At 40.8% G+C, this 24,845-nt stretch overlaps 1 non-coding gene across 1 annotated transcript; it reads left to right on the forward strand.

Moving 5' to 3' along the window:
- The first annotated feature begins 1,845 nt into the window (after window positions 1–1,845).
- On the forward strand, window positions 1,846–1,917 carry TRNAP-UGG (transfer RNA proline (anticodon UGG)). Its single transcript has one exon. It is a non-coding gene; the product is annotated as a tRNA-Pro (tRNA).
- Window positions 1,918–24,845: the final 22,928 nt, after the last annotated feature.

Raw genomic sequence — 24,845 nt, forward strand, 5'->3', positions numbered from 1 at the left:
TTCTATACTGTTTACAATTTTGTGATAAAAGAAAGAACGTACAGGTGGTACAGTAGTTCAGAAGAAGTCACATGGAATACACAAAATCCTAGAGATACTGGTTTTGCAAAAAAGAAACTTTTAGGCTAGACATGTACCATTTTTTATTTCAAAGTGGGCAAGGTCCTTGGGAAAACAAGAAGGAGCATTCTGGATTGAACAATGAGGTTAATGGACGGGGGGATATTTAATAATAAAATGCCCAGAAGTCTTGGAGCACAGTCCAGGCTTCTGGGGAGTTGTTTGATCTTTATTACCAGTATTTCAGTATTTTAAGTCTTTAAATAAAGACCTGCCTGGAACACTTTCCTCAATATCATATGGAGGATCTTGGATAAAGAGGCTTTGGACTCAAAGTAGAGATCATCGGCCATACACAACTAAGCTGAAAGCATCCCAGTGAGAGAACAGATCTAACTTCAGCTCTTTCCTCAGCAACTCAACCCTTTCTGTTTTGTATTATCCAGGATTTCCTCTTATTTTCCAGTTCACCAGTGGCACATTTTGATGATTTCCAGGGCTCTTTGACTGTATTCTTTCAAACATCTATATCCACAGCAAGCTTTACCATTATGTCAGTGGGTTCTCGGGAGAAAAGAGACTGACAGCTTTGAACCGTCGCTGCTCTGCCATCCTGACTCCGCTTTTACCTGTAGATTCCTCCAGTCTGGAAAAAAAGTTAGTTCCTTTAAAACTGATGGAGTGTTTAAGTTTCTCCCACCTCTAAAATGTTTTGTGGGAATGATTGTAAAGTGAGGAATGGAGACGGAGTTGTGAACCCAGAACTAAAGGGACAAGCTCAGAAGGTGTGACTTGACAGGAGCAATGAGTCAGCTGGAAAAGGGATGTTGGCAGGGCACTGATCCAACTAGAAGTGAAGTTCAGTTAGCCAGTTCCACTAAAGCCGGAGGCTGCTGGTGGTCCAAGGAGACCTCAATTTGGAGTCATTTTCCATGTGATATATGTTGGAGAGGTGTGATCCTCCGGGGACTTTCCTGGTGAAGGCAAGTAACTTTCATTTAAAGTATCTGTTGGCCAGTGTACCTTGGAGTCGACTACCAGAGTGGGAAGATCCTAGAACCAGAAACGGTTATTCAGACTACAATCCAGTTAACTTTCTCATTGTGACAGCGCTAGACAGTATCCACATGAATGGTTTCAGAAAGGGTGGCATTTAACCCAATGGCCTCTTTCAAGGCAACTCTTAGGGTTTTTATTTTTTGCTTTTTTTGGAGAAGCCCCACAGAAAAAATATCAGTTTGCTTTTATGAAAACAAGAGTCATCACCAAGCTAGTCAGCCATCAGGTGGTGTAGCTCAGTCGTAGAGAGCGTGCTTCTCACTCATGGGTTTTCTGCTTCAATCCCTGGCACCTTCTCTTCACTTTTTAGCAACTCTCATCCTCTCATCTCTTTTATTATGTTTGCTCTTCTCACAAGAAAAGGAAGCCGATGGTCCAACTGATTGCTTTTAGTGTTCTCCCATTTCTGCTTCCTGGGGCTTAGTATCTGCCAGGGCAGGGCGTCAGCAAAAGAAAGAGAAGAAGGAAGGGAAAGAAAAGGAACCAGTCCTTACCCCAAAGCAAGAAGGATTTTGCCAGAACAACTAGTCCATAAATACTGGGTTTTAGTTAGCATGTCATGGAATATCAGGGTAGAAAAACAAGTACGGAGAGAAAGGAGAAAACTAAATGGCCCAAAGAAAGTGTTTTAGTTCTTTTAATCATCTAAGCAGTCCTACCTGCTCAGTCAGACTAGAGGAAACCATAAAGCTCTTTCTGCTGCCCGTAAGAAGGGCACAAAGTGCCGGCTCGTTTGTCTAGTGGTATGATTCTCGCTTTGGGTGTGAGAGGTCCCGGGTTCAAACCCCGGACGAGCCCCTGATTTCTTCCATTCATTATTGGAAACCCTGGTGGTCTAGGGCTTAAGAGCCAAGGCTGCTAATCAAGTGGTCAGCAGTTCAAATCTACCAGGTGTTCCTTGGAAGCCCTAAGTGGCAGTTCTACTGTGTCCAGTAGACTCGCTATGAGTCGGAAGCGACTCGACGGCAATGGGTTTGGTTTTTTGGTTTAGCCGACAGTGATTAAGAACTCAGCTGCTAACCACAAGATTAACAGTTTGAGTCCACCAGCCTCCCTTTGAAAACCCTATAGCGCAGTTCTGCTCTGTCCTATAGGGACGTTACGAGTCGGAATTGACTCAATCGCAGTGGGTTAAAAAGGCTCTTTCTTAGGATCCTTGACAAAGCAGTCAGTGGTGGATGCGTGATTAGACGACCTTGAACAACCAAACTACAGCGATCAAGAAACGCGGAGGCACTTAACACCAACATTGAGTAGAATACCCACATTCCAGCGACCAAGAAACGCGGAGGCACTTAACACCAACATTGAGTAGAATATCCACATTCCAGCCACCGACTCTACCAGGGGCCACAGTGGTTCAGTTCGAGAGGAGATTAGCCTTAATATTTTATAAGTTTTCTTGTGCGACTCTGGGTTTTTTCAGGCTCGTTAATCTGGTTCATCGTGAAACGACTTTCGTTGGAGGTTTTGAAACACCCTCTTGTAGAAAACATCCCACATTGCACATACACCTAGCTGAAATAAAATGCCATGAGAAGTGGCAAGTACCTAATTCAAATTCCTTCCCTTCTACATTTCTTACATTCGCCTACAGAATTCCAGTTTCTTGTCTTTAGAACTTCAAATAAAGTCACATAACATGGTCATTTCACAGCACACCAAGATTTCTGAGGGAGATGCAGCCAAAGGACAATGTAGGGGGGTGAGGAGAGAGAGGGCTCAGAAGGGTAAGAATAGACAGATGTATCTCAAATGCTTTTGCTTCCTAAAATAAACACTCTCCATTGGAAGCCAATTCAAGAAGCTTCTACTTTTTGCCATAGGAGAAATAAGGCACCAAGAAGGGGCTCCAGCTTTCAATCACCTGACCCGGAATCAGAGGCCTTTCCCGTCTGGCCACGGGACCAATACACTAAAGAAGTAGTCCAAATCTGAAGGGGAAGTGTTACCAGGGAGCATTCAGTTTCTATTTTCAAATGTTTAACTTGGAAATTGGGAGAAAACTCAACAACATTCAAAAAGGAATCAAGTAGCAGTTGAAACCACTGAAAACAATTTCATAGAATTAATAAACTGTGCAATGATCAGAAATGACCTATTTTTTCAAGGGCACTCCTCTAAGACACTGATAATAATGATGCATTTGGTGGAGAAATAAGAGTCAAGAAGAAAACTCTTCAATAAAAGGGTGCAGATGACAGCAAGAGGAGAGGAGCCTCCAAAAGTTGGTACATTCAGACCTTTCCCGTCTCAAAGATAAGATGGCATTGCTTTGAGGAGAAAGGTCTGGAAGCTCAAACAAGAGCACCTCCTGCCAGAAATGCCCGTTTTTTATGCCAGGAAAAGATTTTATTTTAATCTGTTCATAACATAATTTTTAACAATTTCATCCTCTATCAACAAGTAGAAGAATCACATGCAACTAGGGAGTAGGTCCCAAACCTCTCTTGGTAAGTGGTCCAGAGGTCTGATGTGGAATTTGGTGGCTTCCAAGTTATTTCAAGTGGGAGAAGTGGGCCAAAATAACTTGGAGGGGCACTTCTCTCATTGAAATCCTAACCTCTCAGATATTTTGCTTAAAAGTCATCCCTGAGTTCTCTTGGTATTGATTCACAAAGGAATCCAAGGCAATTTTGTATGACCCACCCCTGCCTATGCCTGATACATTGGTAGGGTAGGAGAAAAGAGAAATCCACAAATTCCCAAAGTACAGCAATTACAAATTGTCTCAGTTTTCACATAGCCTTTGTTTCTTGGAAGTGCTGAGTTTTTTTTTGAAATAAACAACACTCTTTTCCCAGAGGAACTATTCTGTCTTTCCTCCCCAGAGAGGTTAGTCTTTCCTTCACAGCAAAACTTCGCTATTCATTCCCAGATTGACTGTACAGTATTTTCTCCAGGTTTCGCTCAAGACTTACGAACTATCTTGAATCATAACGTCCTAATGTACATTAATTCATAAAGATAATTATCCTCTTCCTTTGGATGTGGCGGCAAACAGTGAATAAAGATATGACAAAGCAAGAGAAAGAAACTAAGAAGAAGGAGTGGCTCACATTGGTGAACATGGTACATGTTTAAGAAAGATAAGCACAGAGATGGAGAAGATTAAATCCAGGCTCCTTTGCAAACCCATCATTTTGATACATTCTCATACATCTTCAAATTCTCTCCAACTCTTTTCTCCTGTTTCCCAAGGCTGCAAGAAAGATGTACAAGACAACGCAGAGAGATACGAAAAAGAGTAGCATTCGTGTTGCTTCAAGAAAAATAGGTGCAAGTGGGGAAATAAGGAACAAAGGGATAAATTCACAACATTTAGCAAGTATTGAAGACCTCCGCATCTATCCGTGCCATCAGAAACCTGGCAGTGCTCTGTCTTGGGGTCATGCTCTGGTTGTTAAAATTTAAAGAGATACAAGGCAAAGACAGAAGGAAGAGAAATGATCCAATGGATGACACCACCTCTTTCAAACAAAATATTCTTGTCAACAAGGAGAATTCAAGGAAAACTATCTGAACACATGAAATATGAAACCAGTTGGCAACATACAACCAAAAAAATGAACCTGTTGCCATCAAGTCTATTCCAACTCATAGAGAACCAGTAGGACAGAGAAGAAAGGCTCCACAAGATTACCAAAGAGCAGCTAGAACATTGCAACTGCCATAAAGAAGCCTAAAAGAGAGGCTCAGGAAACACTACATAGGTTTGGGTAGCTCAGTTGGTAGAGCAGTGGGCTTTCAATCTGATGGTCCAGGTTTCAAGTCTCTGTTCAGGTATTCTTAATTATTTTTCTTACACAGAAGGGCTTCATTTCACCCTAGTTACCTCTCTTAGGAACTCTGCTTCTTCACTCCTCTCATCCCACTTTTTGCTCTACAGAAATCTGAAGAAAACAGAATGTGAGTTTCAGTCTTTAGTTCAAATCTTAGAGAAACAACAGCCTGAGACTAGAAGAACTAGATGGTATCTGGCTACAACCAATGACTTCCCTGACAGGGAACACAACAGAGAGTCCCTGAAGATGCAAGAGAACAGTGGGATGCATACCTCAAATTCTAGTAAAAAGACCAGACTTAATGGTCTGACTGCGACTAGGAGGACCCCAAAGCTCATGGTCCCCAGACCTTCTGTTAGCCCAAGACAGGAGCCATTCCCAAAGCCAACTCTTCAGACAGGGATTGGACTGGAGTATAAGATAGAAAATGATACTGGTGAGGAATGAGCTTCTTGGATCAAGTAGACACATGAGACTACATGGGCAGCTCCTGTCTGGAGGGGAGATGAGAAGGAAGAGGAGAAGAGAAGCTGGCTGGATGGACATGGTAATACAGGGTAGAGAGAAGGAGTTTGCTGTCTCATTAAGGAGAGAGCAACTAGGAGTATATAGCAAGGTGTATATAAATTTTTGTATGAGAGACTGACTTGATTTGTAAACTTTCTCTTAAAGCACAATAATTTTTTTTTAACTTCTACAAAATTCAAAACAAATGCATACATTTCTTAGTCTTCCTTTAGTGCAAGAAAAGGCTGGAAGCCTTTTCAATGATTTAAAAGCTGTACATGCACCATGAAAAAGTGATTGTGATGAAGAATTTGTTGGAGTAGGGTTGACTGAATCATTTCAAAGTGAGGGCAAAGTTATGTAACACTAAAGGGCAAAAGGAGTTGTCTCGAAGTCAGACATTTATAACTGGGGGACTGCCTGTATAAGGTATCTACAACTAACTCATTTTATATATATATATATATATAATTATATAGCTAGGGAGAAATTAAAGAGAATTTTAAAAAGATATATCATGCAAACATTAATCAAAAGAAAACACGAGTGGCTATATTTATATCAAATAATGAAAACTTCAGAACAAAAAATTAACAGGGACAAAGAGAGACATCAATTAATGATAAAAGGATCAACCCACCAAAAGCAACAAGAAGTCATCAAATTACAAGGAGGTTCCATTCTAATGACTCCTTCCTATGTCGATTCTGCTATAAGTCAAATATCTCATTTCCTCTCTTTAGTTTTCAGTATTATTGCCTTTTATTATGAATATTTTTATAAATCCAAGCTTTATTTATCTTGGGAGGTTGGAAAAATTACACACAAACTTACAGATGTGATGACAGAAATAAATTATACACTGTATTACCTATTACTAATGATAAGTGGGAAAAAAATCCAGTTCTCTGTTTCATCGTAACACTAAGGTAAGTTGAGACTACCTGAATAGCAGTGTTAAATATGTAGGCACCAAACAGCAGAGGTGCAAAATATGTGAAGAAAAAACTGATCGAATTGAAAGGAGATGTAGACAAATCCACAATTATCGTTGGAGACTTCAACACTGTCTCTAAATTATTGAAAAGCAACTAAACAGAAAATCAGCAAAGATACACAAGGACTAAAAAACTGCATCTGCCAACAGACTTAGTCAACATTTATATAGCACTTCACCAAACAAGAGCAGAATACACATTCTTTTCAAGTCCCCATGGAGCATGAATCAAGATACAGCATATACTCCGGACCCTCAAACAAACCTTAACAAATTTAAAAGAATTCAATCATACAAAGTGGGTTCTCTGACCACAATGGAATCAAACTAAAAATCAGTCACAGAAACAGAAAACAAATTTTCCAAGTTGGAAACTAATCCACACACTTTTATATAATCTATAGGTTAAAGAGAAAGTCTCAAGGATATAAAATGAAAATACAACATGTCAAAATTTGTGGGACACACTAAAGCAGCACTGAGAAAGAATTTTATACCACTAAATTCATACGGAAGAAAAGAAAAAAGCCTCATGTTAATTATGTGAACTCTCACTTGAAGAACCTAAAAAAAGAGAGAGAAGAGCAAAGTAAACTCAAATCAAGTAGAAGTAAAGAAATACTAAAAATAAGAGCAGAAATAAATTGAAAGTAAACAAAATGGAGAAAAGCAGTGAAAGAATAAGTAGGTTCTTCAAAAAGATGAATAAAATTAACAAACCCCTCGATTGACAAAAACAAACAAACCAAAAAAAAAAAAAAAAAAAGAAAAAGAAGAAGGAAAACACAAAGTATCAGAATCAGGAATGAAACAGGGGATATCATTATAGGCTCTACAGACAAAAAAAAAAAAAAAGATGAATAAAATTAACAAACCCCTAGATTGACAAAAACAAACAAACCAAAAAAAAAAAAAAAAAAAAGAAGAAGAAGGAAAACACAAAGTATCAGAATCAGGAATGAAACAGGGGATATCATTATAGGCTCTACAGACAACAAATCAATAATAAGGAAATAGTCTAATTTATGCTACACACATAAATTTGACAACTTAATTGAAACGGACCAATTGCTCACAAAACTCAAATGGCCACTACTTACCCAAAATGTATATGTACTGTGAATAGCATTGTATTGAGGATATTTAATTTTCTAACTTTAAAAGTCCTCTACCCCTCCCCGCCCCCCAAAAAATCACCAGGTCCAGAAAGATTAATTAGAATATTCCAACAAATATTTAAAGAATTAACCCAAACTATACACAATCATTTCCAGAAAATAGAAGGGGAGGGAATGCTTCCTAGCTCATTTTTTGAAGCCAGTATTACTGTCCCCACATGACCCTTTCAATTTTTCCTACCGTGTTCTTAAAGTGCCTGGAGAGAACAAGTGGATAACAGGAAAAAGAGCTAACACATGAAATGACCACATTACCTCTGTTGATAAAATGGGTCCTAAAACAAATAAATAATTGACCCCATGAATACAACCAACCTGAGGCTAATCAGACTTGGAAGCCAGACAATCTCTCTCCTGACTACCTGCTATGGATATTTACATCAGAGAAGAAAATTGAGAAGTAATGACATCCCAGATGGGAGTGCTGGGAGCAAACATCAAATTCTGTGTCTTCCCAAAGATACTTTGATTCAACAGGAATACATACAGAGATAGAGACACTTTTCAAACCAAAAAGCATTAGAAATTTACCAGCAGTGGAATGGAAATTCCTAGAAGTTTACTGGTCATAAGAAGCAGGTGTGATAAGATTGACCATGAAGGAACAGAGACAGAGACTGTTCTTTACAAAGGAAGCTTTCATCATACCTGTGATCCAGTCACCTTTTATCTGTAGTTGTTGTTGTTGTTAGGTGCCGTCCAGTCGGTTCTGACTCATAGCGACCCTATACACAACAAAGCGAAACACTGCCCAGTCCTGCCCCGTCCTTACAGTTGTTGTTATGCTTGAACCCATTGTTGCAGCCACTGTGTCAATCCACCTTGTCGAGGGTCTTCCTCTTTTCCAATGATCCTGTACTTTGCCAAGCATGGTGTCCTTCTGCAGAGACTGATCCCTCCTGACAACATGTCCAAAGTATGTAAGACACAGTCTCGCCATCCTTGCTTCTAAGGAGCATTCTGGTTGTACTTCTTCCAAGACAGATTTATTCTCGCTTCTGGCAGTCCATGGTATATTCAATATTCTTCACCAACACCACAATTCAAAGGCATCAATTCTTCTTTGGTCTTCCTTCTTCATTGTTCAGCTTTCACATGCATATGATGCGATTGAAAATACCATGGCGTGAGTCAGGTGCACCTTAGTCTTCAAGGTGACATCTTTGCTTTTCAACACTTTAAAGAGGTCCTTTGGAGAAGACGTACCCAATGCAATGTGTCTTTTGATTTCCTGACTGCTGCTTCTGTGGCTGTTGACTGTGGATCCAAGTAAAATGAAATCCTTGACAACTTCATTCTTTTCTCCATTTATCATGATGTTGCTCATTGGTTCAGTTGTGAGGATTTTTGTTTTATGTTGAGCTGCAATCCAAACTGAAGGCTGTGGTCTTTGATCTTCATTAATAAGTGCTTCAAATCCTCCTCACTTTCAGCAAGCAAGGTCCTGTCATCTGCATAATGCAGGTTGTTAATGAGTCTTCCTCCAATCCTGATGCCCCGTTCTTCTTCATATAGCCCAGCTTCTCATATTATTTGCTTGCATACAGATTGAATAGGTATGGTGAAAAGATAAAACCCTGACGCATACCTTTCCTGACTTTAAACCAATCAATATTCCCTTGTTCTGCCTGAACAACTGCCTCTTGATCTATGTAAAGGTTCCTCATGAGCACAATTAAGTGTTCTGGAATTCCCATTCTCCTCAATGTTAACCATAATTTGTTACGATCCACACAGTCAAATGCCTTTGCATAGACAATAAAACACAGGTAAACATCCTTCTGGTGTTCTCTGCTTTCAGCCAGGATCCATCTGACATCAGCAATGGTATCCCTGGTTCCACATCCTCTTCGGAAACCAGCCTGGGTTTCTGGCTGTTCCTTGTCGGTACACTGCTGCAGCCGGTTTTGAATGATCTTCATCAAAATTTTGCTTGCATGTGATATTAAGGATAAAATTTCCACATTCAGTTGGATCACCTTTCTTGGGAATAGGCATAAATATGGATCTCTTCCAGTCAGTTGGCCAGGAAGCTGTCTTCCATATTTCTTGGCATAGATGAGTGAGCACTTCCAGCACTGCACCTGTTTGTTGAAACATCTCAATTGATATTCCATCAACTCCTGGAGCCTCGTTTTTCGCCAATGCCTTCAAAGCAGCTTGGACATCTTCCTTCAGTACCATTGGTTCCTGATCATATGCTACCTCTTGAAATGGTTGAACATCGACTAATTCTTTGTGGTAAAATGACTCTGTGTATTCCTTCTATCGTCTTTTGATGCTTCCTGCTTCATTTAATATTTTCCCCATAGAATCCTTCACTATTGCAACTTGAGGCTTCAATTTTTTCTTCAGTTCTTTCAGCTTGAGAAAGGCCGAGCATGTTCTTCCCTTTTGGTTTTCCATCTCCAGCTCTTTGCACATGTCATTATAATACTTTGCTGCATCTTCTCGAAAGGCCCTTTGAAATCTTCTGTTCAGTTCTTTTACTTCATCAATTCTTCCTTTTGCTTTAGCTGCTCGACATTCAAGAGCAAGTTTCAGAGTCTCCTCTGACATCCATCTTGCTCTTTTCTTTCTTTCCTGTCTTTTCAATGACCTCTTGCTTTCTTCATGTATGATGTCCTTGATCTCATTCCACAACTTGTCCAGTCCTTGGTCACCAGTGTTCAATGTGTCAAATCTATTCTTCAGATGGTCTCTAAATTCAGGTGGGATATACTCAAGGTCATATTTTGGCTCTCGTGGACTTGCTCTGATTTTCTTCAGTATCAGCTTGAACTTGCATATGAGCAATTGATGGTTCTTGGCCCCTGGCCTTGTTCTGACTGATGACATTGAACTTTTCCATCATCTCTTTCACAGATGTAGTCAGTTTGATATCTGTGTGTCCCATTCAGCAAGGTCCATGTGTATAGTCGCCATTTATGTTGGTGAAAGAAGGTATTTGCAATGAAGAATTTGTTGGTCTTGCAAAATCTATCATTTGGTCTCTGGCATTGTTTGTATCACCAGGGCCATATTTTCCAACTACTGATCCTTCTTTGTTTCCAACTTTTGAATTCCGATTGCCAGTAATTATCAGCGCATCTTGATTGCATGTTCGATCAATTTCAGACTGTAGCAGCTGATAAAAATCTTCTATTTCTTCATCTTTGGCCCTAGTGTTTGGTGCATAAATTTGAATAATACTCATATTAACTGGTCTTCCTTGTAGGCGTATGGATAGTATCCTATCATTGACAGCATTGTACTTCCAGACAGATCTTAAAATGTTCTTTTTGATGATGAATGCAACACCATTCCTCTTCAAGTTGTCATTCCCAGCATAGGAGACTATAGGATTGTCTGATTCAAAATGGCCAATATCAGTCCATTTCAGCTCACTAGTGCCTAGGATATCAATGTTTATTCATTCCATTTCATTTTTGACCATTTCCCATTTTCCTAGATTCATACTTCATACATTCCAGGTTCTGATTATTAATGGATGTTTGCTGCTGTTTTTTCTGATTTTGAGTCGTGCCACATCAGCAAAATTATTTGTAGTAGTGCCCCACTAACAGTGGTGTCCTAAGTCAATTCTTATGTAAGTTGAATATCTTTTTTTTTTTTTTGCTTTTCTTAGTTTTCATTAATGTTGCCTTTAATTGTCAATATTTTTATAAGTTTATCCTTTATTTTGCATGGTTGGCATGAGAATAATAACATAAACAACATTGTATGTAGGGCATATTAAGAACGACAAGATGTACAAAAAATGCGGATCGTAAGTGTGGTTCATCGTAACTCACATATGGTGTAAGTGGGATACTGCCTGTATGTATTTCCCATTTTGACAGAAAAGCTTTTCCCTGCTTCTTCACATGGGTCTACCTCCTTTTGTTGTTAACTCTGGTTTCCAGTAAATATTTTATTTAAAGATTTAAATTAAGGAGGAAAATGGAGTTAGTGAGATAGTAAAGGAAAATTGATATTATGGAATATCGGCTGAGGATGTGTTGATTCTAGTTATTTCTTCTCCTTTCGTATTAGGAAAGCTTCTAATTCCCTGACTGCGTTACCTTACCCAGAGTCCTAGCCAAGCGCTCATCTAAAAAAGACTCGGGACCTACAGCCGTCCATCGCTGAATTTTGGGGCAAGCTCCCATAGAGAAATCGGTGGGCATTAAGATAGGCTTTTCTGCTTTTGCTCCATTGTTTGGCCCAGAAAACACAATGCACTAAAGAAAACTGTCTGCAGAAGCCTTTCCCCATCTCTTTTTCTGCCTTTCTGTCTTTTTAATAACACTACAAATGAGAGCCAGGGTGAACCACCAGTTAATGTGCAGGCTTTTGCGTCAAGATGTTGCAAGTGATTCCTTTGGGATCACGCTCTTCATTTCTCCCCTTTCTTAACATCTTCCTTCGGTTGTCACAGTCTCCTTAAGGGATGTAGAGGCTCACAGCCTGTGAATGGAAGAGCATTGAAGGAATGCACCGGGTTATGTTTTTACTTTCTATGTATGCAGGAATGGTATTGAAAATATTAGGAGAACTACATCTGCATTCCTTGGGGCGGGGGAGCACTATAAAACGGGTGCCATGGAGTGGATTCCGAGGCATAGTGTCAGTATAAGACCGGATAGAACTGCTCCATAGTGTTTCCGAGAATCTGCCCTTGGCTTTTTGGTTGATAGCCAAGTTCTCAACTCCTGGACGACCCCGGGGCTCAATTCCTTAAAGAATGAGTTTAAACCGTGTTGAAATACAGGAAAACTCTGAAGGTGCTGGGCATGGATCTCTACACCTCTTACATGCAAAGCACGCGTTCTATCAGTAAGCTACGCCCTCCTTCTGGAGAAGTTTTTGCTAAACTTTATTTACACTTAGTTCTACTACACTCCTAAAGCCTTGGAATGCAACTGTTATATTTAAAAAGCTATGATCATAATTATGCAAAGGGAAACAAAACTGCTAAAACCGGAGATTGCTCCAGGGACCTTTAGAGCTTCAGTCTAACGCTCACCGACCGAGCTATTCCCGCTGCCTGGGGATGCCATTTTACTTATGCACCGAAGTATTGTTTATACGACTCCTACGTTTATAAGTTCAAATCCTCTTCACTATTATCTACGGACAAATCTGAAATTACGTAAGGTCTATTGCCATCCGTGTCTGAAAAATGTGATCCAATTTTTGGAGACCGTTGAGGGGATAGTAGAGGAGGAGTGCAAAGAAGGGAAAGTAAAACAGTAAGATTCTTCTCTGCTTGGTAACCTCAGGCTGTCCCACACTCCAAACACTACTCAGAAAACTAAGGAAATTCCAAATGAAGTGATGGAGCCCGTTCGTTCTTTGTCTCCTCTTTCAGTCCATCTTTTCCTGTCTTACTTTTCAATGGCACTGGGAAGGGGAACAGAGGATTACCGAACAAATTAGCATGGTGAAGGGCTTCTAGCTTTGGAGTAGAAATGGGAAAACAGTTAATGTTTATTTCCATACGAATACGCAAATCGTGTGAGTTTATTGTGACCAGGCGGAGGTGAAGCCTCTCCTCAGCTGCGTCTGGGGGTCAGGGGTGGGCATTGGGAAGTTATTCCTTATGTTCGCAACCAGGGAACAGAGGAGCTCCCGCATCACCCACCTGGAAATCGAGTCATGGTTCTGTGTGTTGTGCGTAAATGTATCCGTTTGTGAGAGAGCTTCCTTGTTGTGGAAATAGATCTCCCAGTTTTTTCTGCATGTGTGGACGGTCTTATTTCCCAGATCCCAGAGCCGGCGTCAGTTTGCAAATGACCCATTCCTTGGTGTCGCCCCAAACCCTGAGAGGACACATGCCGCCAGCTCTCACCCCACCAAAGCGATCTGGCCGAGGTTCTTGGATCTCCCCTCCCCTGTCGGCCTACCCTGCTGATCCCCTCAGGCGTTTCAGTCCGGGAGTGTCCTAGGGGCCAGGGACTCTGTAGCTTCACCTCGACTTCCACCGCTCTTCTACAGTCCCATGCCGGACATTCTCCGTGGAGCAGGGCTGCGGTCTTATTCACAGCTATCCAACCCCGCCTTCTGAGCGTCCCGGGGATGCAACCCCGGGCAGGGGTGGGGGTTACCGCAGGGTGCAAGGGCCGGGTTAGAGACCAGAAGAAGTTACATTGTTTGCGAGCGGATGACCTACTGCGCTTGAAACCAGCCTTGAGTGAGTAGGGTACAGCGGGGTTTCCCTGGAGCCCAAAGACTCTTAACTTTAGGAGAATTTTACCTGGATCCAGGAAACCAGTGTGGCCTGCCGGCCTCCCTTCTCCTGCGCCTTCCCCCAAGAGGCTCTACACCTCTGGTTTTCTGATTAGTCATTATAGCGCTCCATTTTGGCATTCCGGAATTGTAAGGAGCAATGGTTTTTTTGTTTTGTTTTGTTTTAATGGTTTTATGACGGCACTCGGTGGGTATGGTTTTGAGGGAGACTCAGCAGCTGAATTCAACCCTCCCAGCCTTCTCGTCTCGTCCGTTCCGTCCCCTCCAAATCACTGCTTGCTGTGAGTGCAAGTGACAATCACTTGTCAGGGAGAGACTCAGTGAAATTCTTTTGTTAGGGACCCTCATTAGGGCGTCCGAACGAAGATTCTAAGTTATAAAAGATGAGCCACGTAACGGCGAGGTTTGTTTTTAGAAAAGTGCATCCCATTTGGAACGATTGGGCTGCCTCGACACTTGCTGAGGGTTATCCTTGGACTAATTGCATTATTGGCGCTGACACTTAAGCGGCTGGATACTCTGAATGCGTTATTAGTTCTACAGCACATGTGAATAAGCAAAACGTCTGCTTGTTGTTTGTCCACATTCTCACCAAAAACTGGTCTGGATAGTGTAGATTTTCCACCAAGAATATTTCGCCTAATCAGAAAAGAAAAGAAACAGCATTAAGCCTCACGTTTGTAAAAGCCCTATAGCTTGGTTGGTTAAAAGTCTTGTAAATAATAGATAATGGGTTCGAGTCCTAGTGGGAGCTTGCTTTTTTTCCTCTCCATGGAAAACCAATCTCCTTTCTATCCTCCCTACCCCTAAATTCTCTACCCCACTTACTGTACTCTAAGTTCTGATTGTACTGATCAAAAGCAGTTGTGGCTGCAGAATTCTCACTCCCAAAACAAAAGTAATATGCCCTAAGTAACTTTTCATGGAAATGTTTCCATTAAATTATTCCAGTTCTTTTTCTGCAACATATCTTCATGGAGTTTCTACTACGTGATATGCACAGATTCCAAACTTACACAGCTGCAGCTAGCAAAATATTATTTGCATTTATCCTCCCATTCAGCAAGCCTTTTGTTAGCAATCAATTCCAAATAAACATGGGTAAATTTACAAAATGAAATATGATAGTAGCTAATCTTTTAAAATTGTATAATAGAAAAAGCCTAAAAATAAGCCACATGTCCATTAATTGGAAGCTATTTGAATAATCTATGGTATATACATACAGCCCTGTAATGGATTCAGCTATGTCCCCCTCAGAAAGATATCTCAAAGCTCTAACTCCCAATATCTGAGAATGTGACCTTGTTTGGAAATAGCTTCTTGAACATGTTATCAGCTAATTTGTAATAACATCATATCGGGGTAGTGTGGGCCCAAATCCCATTTGAGTGGCATTTTTCTAAAAGAGGGGACAAGACAGAGACACACACAGAGGAAAGACGCCCATGGAGTTATACTGCAGGTGCAATCCAAGGGCCACCTGGATTTACCAGAACCTGGAAGAAACAAAAAAGCATCTTCCCCTAGAGCCTGCATAAAATCATAGCCCTGCTGTTACAGTGGATAAGTGCTCAGCTGCTAACCAGGAGTTAGGTGGTTGGAAGCCATCAGCCACTGTGGGGAGAAAGATGTGTCAGTCTGCTTCCATAAAGATTAATCCCCGCATTGGAGTCAAGTGGATTCTGACTCACAGTGACCCTATAGGACAGACTAGAACTGCCCCACAGAGTTTCCAAGGCTGTAAGCATTTATGGAATCAAACTTCCACATCTTTCTCTAGCTGAGCTCCTGTTCCATTCCAACAAGCAGCCACTGTGCCACCAGGGTTCCCTCTGTAAGGATTATAGCCTTGGAAACCCTATGGGGCATTTCTACTCTGTCCTATACGGTTCTTATGAGTCAGAATCGACTTGGTGGCAACAAGTTTTTTGACACCCTGAATTTGAACTACTAGAATTTAGAACTGTGAAGTCAGGGGCAGAAAGATATTAAAAGGTAATATAATAAAAACAAAGACATAAAGGTCATACATACTATAAAGGGTGTATTTCAGTGACACCAAAGCTTGGGAATAATAGCCTGAGAACTTTATAAAAATATGGATTCCTTGGTCCACTTCCCCATTCCTGATTGCATTGAAATAAGATGGGGTCATAAATTAATATACTTTAGAATTGTCCCCAGGTAATTTTTACCATCAGATAGGTTTAGAACTACTGGCATAGAAATTTGAATGGGGAATAAGGAGCCTGGGGAACCTTCACCCAGGAAGAGGAGCAGTAGACACAAAGAAAGTGGAAGGGGAAAGATGGCTAGGAGGGGCAGAGTGCTATGTCCACTGATAAAGAGGGGCTGCAGATGCTGGGAAGAAACATAGAAGGTTGATGCACAGGTTAAAAAAAAGGAAGAAGAAAAGAAGTGGGTGGAAGAGGGCTTGTACCTGGGTCTCTGTGGATGCAAAAGATCTGGACCATCAAGGAGATAGATCATTTCTGAGCTTTCCATCTCTCTTGTGCTTCCTTGAAGTTAACAAGTAGTAAGAAGGCTCTCTTTAAGGAAAATGGACTTAGATCATTTGTTCTGCAGAAACACCAGCTCCTTTCATGCACAGCTTTGGCTATGAGAGTTCAGAGACGGTCTTGCCATCTCAGGATAGACAAACTGCACACTTTGGAGGGCATACATGAGATTGTTTTTGTTTGCAGTACAGAAGCTCCGATCTTGGGGACTTCTGAGAGAACCGAAAGAAATTCCATTGGTGGTGGTAGGGAGCAATGTTGAATGTAGAAGGGGGATCTGCCTGAATATTTTGCCTTGAGTTTATCAAATATTAGTGCATTGTGCTTACAAAGCAAGGCAAATAACAGAAAGAATACTTAGAGAATAAAACCAAAAAGCCAAACCCTTTGCCCTCGAGTTGGTTCCTACTCATACCCACCTTATAGGACAAAGTAGAACTGCCACACAGAACTTCCAAGAAGAGCCTGATGGATTCGAACTGTTGACCTTTTGGTTAGCAGTCAAAGCTCTTAACCACTAAGCCACCAGGGTTTTCACCATGGAGTATTTGACAGTAATTGTCAGGAGAAGTTGAATCCCTGAGCTAGGTTAGCGCAGTTGATGTGCCTCAGACTCTGTGAGGGTCCAGATTTCAAAGGCAGTTTTAGGCTTAATAACCACATTTCCAACTTTTCATTACAGGCCATTTGAAACATAGAATTCTCCAGAGAAGCTTATTCCATCATTTAGAGTGGGCTATTTTATTTCTCACATCTTTTTCTTGGCCATCAGCTACCAGTCTGAGAGCAAGACTGTGAGCCAGGAAAACCAGGGTCACTATAATGTCGATAACAACTCTTTATACAATATTTCTAGTGGTTTGCTGTCACTGACATAATGCAAACTATTGACCAAATCTAGTATGATGACAATTATTGGGACATAGGTTTGCTCAAGGTCTTCTTGAGATTCTGCCCATTTTTAGTTTTCTTTCATGTTAACTGCTGATCTTTGAGGAACCTTGGTGGTGTAGTGGTTAGGCGCTTTGTGGTGCAACCTACCAGCCATTCCAATGGAGAAAGATGGGGCAATTGGCTTCCATAAAGATTTACAGCCTTAGAAACCCTATGGGGCAGTTCTACTCTGCCGTATAGGATCACTATGAGTGGGAATGCACTGGACCGCAACAGGTTTAATCTTTATGGAATCAACTCAACCTCAGTGGCTAAGGGTTTGGTTTCAGTTGTTGGTTTGTTTCTTGATCTGTGCCAGAAGACACAACCTAAACTCCACCCCTCCCCTCCAGGAACATCTCTAGAGCCAACCACTGGAAGTCAATTCAAGAAGCTTCCACTTCTTGCCCAGCAATAAACAAGGGACCAAGTATGGACTGGAAACTTCTATCTTCTGATATGGAATCAGAGGCCTATCCATCAGGCCTCGGGACCAATACACTAAAAAGTAATCAAAATCTGAAAGTGAAAGAGTTGCTAGGAAGCTTTCAGTTCCTGTTTTCAAATTATTAACTTTGCAATTGAAAAAAATTTAACAACATTCAAAAAAGAAATCAAATATCACCTGAAAGCTCTGAACATAATTACTTAGAATTAATAAAATGTGAGATTGTGAGATACTCAGAAGTGACATATTTCTTCGAGGGCTCACTGATCTAAGTCACTGATAATAATGATGCATCTGGGTAGAGAAATATGAGCCAAGAACTAAATCTCCAATAAACGAGAGCAGATTGCTGCACGAGAGGGAACACCATACGTTGGTTCATTCAAACATTTCCTGTCTCAAAGATAACATGGTACTGCTCCAGGGAGCAAAGTTTGAAAGCTCAAAGAAGAGCTCCCTTTGTCAGAAATGCCAGCTTTTAACATCAGGAAAATATTTTATTAGAATCCATTCATAACATAGGTATTAACAAGTTGACTCTCTACCAACAAGGAGAAGAATCACCTGATATGCAGGTGACCCAGGGTTGTGGGTCCCAAATCTCCATGTGACAGTGCTCCTGATGTCTTTAGGTGAAGTTTGGAGATTCCCAAGCTATTCAAGTAGGGAGAAGAGAGCCAAAATAGCTTGGAGGGACACTTGTGTCATCGAAATGCTAACCTCCCAGGTATTTTCCTTAGAATTTTTCTCTAACTTCCTTGTGGATTGAAGACAAACCAATCCAAGGTGATTTTGTGTGACCGGCCGCCAACTATGTATTACATATTCATAAGGTATTATGTATTACATATTCAAAACTTCCTAAAGAATTTGCATTATATATTCAGAAATTCCTAAAGAAAAGCAATTACATATTCTCGGTTTTCACATATTCTCAGTTTCTTGGAAGTGCTGAATTAATTGGGAGAAATAAACAATAGTCTTATCCCATGCCCTGTGGCATCTTTCCTCCCTAGACAGCTTAGTCTTTCCTTCATCCCAAAACTTCCCTTTTGTTCCTTGATTACCTGTATACCATTTTTCCGGGTTTAGGTCGAAGTCACAAACTATTTTAGATCACATTATGGATGAATATCCTAATGTACAAACTTCATCAAGAGAATTATCCTATTCCTTTGGATGTGAGCAGTAAACAGTGAATAAGGCATAAAAAAGGAAGAGAAGAAGGAGAAGGAAGAGAAGAGGGATTAGAAAGAAAATGAAAAGTAGGAGTGACTCACTCATGGTAGACATGTTGCATCATTAAGAAAAGCAAGCATAGAAATGCAGAAGATTAAACCACCACCCCCCAAAAAGGGAGGTAAGGTTGTGTGGTCATTAAGATTGTGTGTCAACTCAGCTGGACCATGATTCTCAGTGGTTTGGCAGTTATGATGTAGTTTGGCAGTTGTATGATGATGTGATCACTTCCATGATGAGATTTGATATGTGATCAGCTCCATGTTGGGATCTGCTGTGAGTAGCCAATCAGTTGAAAAAGGATTTCCTTGAGGGTGTGACCTGCATCCCGTATAGGTGGACTCTTTGGCAAGGATCTTAAGGTTTTGCTTGTTCTGGAACCTGCAGCTGGCTTCTGTTCCTCTGACTTCTGTTTCTTCGGACTTGAGCTAGCAGCTTACCTGCCATCTTGCCTACTTATCTTTGGATTTGTCAGTCTTCAAAGCCTGTGAGCAAGAGCCTTGCTGTCTGGCCTACTAATCTTGGCTGTGCCACCCCATGGTACGTGAATTGGGGAAGTCTCCACACTGACCCAGAGACGTTGGACATTCCAGCCTGTTCAACCCCATGAGCCATTTCCTTGATATGACTACCTCTCTCTCTATATATATATGTGTTTACATGCTTGACTGGTCTTGCTTCTGTAGAGATCCCAGCCTAAGACAGCTTGCTACACTTAATTTGAATGGGTAATATGACGACACACTGTGATTTATATATACATATAGATGTACATATATATTGTTTTACCACTAAAAAAAATCTATGCAAAGAGATACACTCAAAAACTCTATAAATTAACATGGATTTTTAAAAAGTTCAAGTCATCTGTAAAGAGACAGCAAAAAAGAAGTAAAAAAGAGAGAGAAAGTACAAACAGAAAACAAAAAAACAAAATGCCAAACGCAAGCTCTGGAAGAATCAACAATTACATTGAATGTAAAAGGTCTAAATAAACCAATTAAAATACAGAAGTTGGCAAGTGGATTGTAAAATATGACTATAGGCCATCCCAGGTTATGACATAGATCACTTCCTGACGGTGTCTGTAAGTCAAATTTGTAGGTAAGTCAAAACAGGTTGCATATGGGTCTTATTTAGCCTTCCTTTACTGAAAAAAGACTGGAAGTCTTTTCAGTGATTTAAAAGCTGTGCGCACAGCATGTAAAAGAGATTGTCATGAAGAATTTGTTGGAGTAGGGTGGGTTCAATCATGAAAGTGTGGGTGAATTTCTGGTTTTCCAATTTGATAATGTTCATATGTACTGGTCATTGTGGAACATTCCTTGGACTCTAACAGACATGGCTGTGGCAGCACATTTTGTCCATTTTTCTGCTTTTGTCTATTCTATAATATTCCTTGGAGTTGGATACACATGGATCTGGCGGCATGCTTGTCCATTTCCTACTTCTGTCTCTTTGAATATATGCCAAATAAAACACTCTTTTTGCTTTACTAAACTTGTGGTGTTTTTACCCTAGAACACAGATCGCCTATACTTTTACAGTGGACTTCTATACTGCTTACATCTGGTTCTTGGAAGAGTGAAGAATCAGGAAAGCCAAGGTTGCCATAAAACAAGAGTCCCTTACAAGAGTCAAACAGAAATAAAGCAGTGGCTTAGGAAAGAAGAATGCACATGGGAGGGCAAGGAAGAAAGTGGGGAGTCGCATGATTTCCTCCAGGGAGGAAGAGGAATGGTCTATTAGCCACAAAGCAGTGTCTTTCAGACCATAAGCCTACCTAATGCCAAGAAGATTTTAAATCACAATTCCCTCATGTTATAGGCTTAACAACTTGGTCCTAGACCAGAAGATTGGCCTAATCACAAGGTGGTGTCTGGAGAGGCAGCCGGGTCCAGGGTTCCAAATCTTTCTGTGAGGACAAAGATCAAGATTACAGTCTCAGGAAATGGACACACAAAGAGAGAGTGGAGGGAGGGAGCAGGCTATCGCCTTAGGCAGAGAGCAATTGGGCATATGTAGCAAGGTGTGAGAGACTGACTTGACTTGTAAACTTTCACTTAAAGCAAAATAAAAATTTTTAAAAAGTAGAGTCTCTGTTTTGAAACTTGCAGTCTCTTTTAGCTTGGATTTTGAGTTGAGGGCCACTGCGCTGTCTTACTTATCTAGTGCTGCTATAACAGAAATATCAGAAGCGAACAGTATTAATAAACAGAGGCTATAAGTTCAAATTCAGGACCCTAGCTCTAGAGGATGGCTTCCTCTTGTCAGCTCTGGGGGAAATTCCTTTTCTCTTCAGCCTTTTTTTCCTGGTTCATTGCAGATCTCCATGTGGCATGGTGTGTATCTTCTCCCATCTTTGCTGGCTGAATTGCCCCTTTTATATCTAGTAAATGATTGACTCAAGACACCCAATGCTAATCCTTCCTCATGAACACAACAAAAACTACCCATTTCCAAATGCAATTGTAACCACAGGCATAGAGGTTGGGATTTACAACACATATTTTAGGAGGACACAGTTCAGTCTATAATAGACACCCAAATAGCTTGACAGAACTGCAGGTCTTTTTGTTACCAGTCACCAATCTGACACAAAGGGTCCTTGTCTTTTCCCAAGTAAGAATACACACAAAAGACAAACTTTAACCTCAGCAAGCTTTTTTTTGCTTGAGTCAAGCAAAAGGAGTCAGCAAGGATATAAGCCTTTCCAAAAGACTGGCTCAAAAAGGGAAGCAAGGCTAGGGCTTTTAGGGGTTTGGTGGAGACAATAGAGTAATGAATATTAAGTGGGCTTCTTTCAAGGGGCAGGTATTTCTCAGAATGGCAGTGTATGCTAATTAGGTTGCAGGAGCATCTGGAATCCAAGATAGAATCCCCTGATATTCAAAATGGAGTCCTCTGTGCAGCCCTTGACATGACTTATTATGGGACATACCACAAGGGCACTTGATTGCCATCTTTGGAGGGCTAAGGAAGGCTAAACAGTGGTCACACTTTGTTCTTCTCAAGTGGAGCCTACTAAGGAGGAGAGGACTAGAAAAAAATGCTAAGATGGAGATAGTAATTCATGGCTTGTTTCAATCTTATCTCATGTTGACAAGGCAGGTTCCTGTTTATCCAACTTCTAGCTGGTAATCTTTTAACAGCTGCTTTGTCTTTTTTTTGTTGTTGTTCAGCCACTGACACAGTAAACCCTATCTGTCTCATTTTCACTAGAGAGCATCACTTTGCTTCTTTCTGAATTCATCCAGAAAAAATAGCAATGTATTGTGTGACCTCCAAAGTCACCTGAACTATGGAGGTGTTGAAAAGATGAGAAACTCTCCATGTAAGGCAAATACAACTATGGCTTGAGAATGGACAGCACACCCCAGGAGTCACTCTTACTCCTCAGCACACACCTGGCCCTTAGCATTTCCTTCTCAAATGTAGAGTAGTGCTTCTCAAGCTTTAGCATCTGTACACTTGGAGGACTTGAACCACAGATTCAGTAGATTTAAGGTTGGGCCTTGAATTTGGGATTCTAATCACAGCACCCTAATTTCTCCCCATTCGTTACTCCCCTGTGCAGTATTGACTGGGGCAAACATACTACTGTTTGCTTAAAGGGCCTAGAGAGAACATGTGGATAACAGAAAAAAAAAAAAGCAAATACATGGAATAACAGCATTGCATCTGCCCACAGAATGTAATCTAAAACATAAATATTTGACTTCAGAAACACAGCCATCATGGAGCCAGTTAGAGTTACAAGCCAGATCGTCTCTCCCCTGAGTACCTGCTATGGGTATTTGTGTTGGAGAAGAAAATGGAAAAGTAAAGGCATCACAGCTTGATAGAGGGTCAGATTCGAAGGCTGGGACAAACATTTAATTCTGTCTTCCCAAAGACCTTTGATTCAAGGAAATATGAACAATGTTAGAGATAGTTTTGAAACCATTAAGCATTAGAAATCTTCAAAAGGTGCAATCAGCGGACCAGAAACCCCTAGAATTTTCCCGGTCATACAAGGCAGATGTGATCAGATTGACCATGAAGGAATAGAGGCAGCGTATCTTTCTGTGAAGGAAGCATATAGCATACCTGTGATCCAAAACACATAAACAAGAAAGTTTGCTGGCAAGGATTTGATTCCGCCTCCTAGGGACCCTGTAGGACAGAGTAGAACTGCTCTATAGGGTTTCCAAGGAGCTCCTGGTGGATTCAAACTGCCCACCTTTTGGTTCGCAGCCATAGCTCTTAACCATTATGCCACCACCTGTGCTCCATTCACCCTTTATTTGTAGCTGTATTACCAACTGCCAATCTGACACAAAGGATCCTTGTATTTTCCTGAGTAAGAATACACACAAATACAAACTTTATCTTCAGCAAGCTTTCTTTTGCTTGAGTCAAGCAAAAGGAGTTAGTGGGGATCTAGGCCTCTCCAAAAGACTGACTTGAACAGGAAAGCAAGATTAGGGCTTATATGGGTTGGTGGAGACAAGAGAGTAATGAATATTTAGTGGGCTTCTTTCAAGGGGCAGGCACTTCTCAGAATGGCGATGTATGCTCATTGGGTTGCTCAGGCATCTGGAATCTATGATGGAACCCGCTGATATTCAAGATGGAGTCCTCTCGACAGCCCTTGGCATCCCTTATAACGGGATATAGCGCAAGCCCACTTGATCTTCAGCGCTACATGACCATCTTTGGAGGGCTAATGGAGGTTAAACAGCACGCTTGGTTTTTCTATGCATGCGGAGCCTGTAAAGGATGAGGAGACTAGAAAAACACTAAGGAGATCGAAAATCATGGGTTGTTTCAATCTTATCTCACGCTGACAGGGTGGGTTCCTGTTTACCCAACGTCCAGTTGATAATCTTTTAACACCTCTTTTGTTCAGCTGCCAGTACAGTTAACCCTATCTGTCTCAGTAGTCCCCTACTAACGATGATGTCCCAAGTCAATTCTTAAGTAATTTCAATCTCTATTTTCTTTTTTAGTTTACATTACTGCTGCCTTTTATTGTCAATATTTTTGTAAATTTGATCTTTATTTATTTTGTGGGGTTCGCATGAGAATGATAACATAAGCAACATTGTATTTAGGACATATTATTAACGATAACATGTACAAAATGGGGGGTGGTCATTGCGGTTCATTATAACTCAAATAAGACCCAAGTCTTAAAGGACCTGGATCTATTTTCCATTTTGACAGTGATTTAGGAAATAATACTGGAATCATTATTCCCTCTCCTTGAGAGTAGAGAGTGTGACCCAGCTGGAGATGGGCTCACAGGAGCTCACAAGGACTCACAAGGACACATCAGTTGGGCCCTGAGATAGACAATAGACAGAATAATCTTGGAAAATATCTTTTAGGGAACCTTCACAAAAGCCAGAACACAAAACTTTCCACTCTTATCTTTTTCTCTTAATGTACAGTGAATAGAAATTTGTTGGACCAATGAAGACTGTCGTTAATGAAACCTGTACCAATCATTGTCAAGAAATACAATTCAAAATGTAGGATGACAGTTTCTAGCCAATCTGTGAAAAGGTGAAGCTTTCAATGGTTTTGGCCATTTGTAATGTTAATATATACTGATGACTCTGTAACCTTCCTTGGACTCTGACAGACATGTCTGTGGCAGCATGCTTGTCTGTTTTCCCATTCTTGTTTCTTCTGTAATACTCTCTGGACTTGTGCAGACGTGGCTGTGAAACGGCTTTGTCTGTTTTTCCATTCTTGCTTACTCTGTAGTATTTCCTTGGACTTGGGCAGACAGTACCTCTGGCAGCATGCTTGTCCACTTCTCAACTTTTGTCTTTTTGAATAAAAGTTTCTTTTTGCTTTACTAAACTTTGTGATGTTTTTTCCCTCCAACAGTTAATG

This window comes from Elephas maximus, chromosome 1 (genome assembly GCF_024166365.1).
Source record: "Elephas maximus indicus isolate mEleMax1 chromosome 1, mEleMax1 primary haplotype, whole genome shotgun sequence".
Lineage (NCBI taxonomy): Eukaryota > Metazoa > Chordata > Mammalia > Proboscidea > Elephantidae > Elephas > Elephas maximus.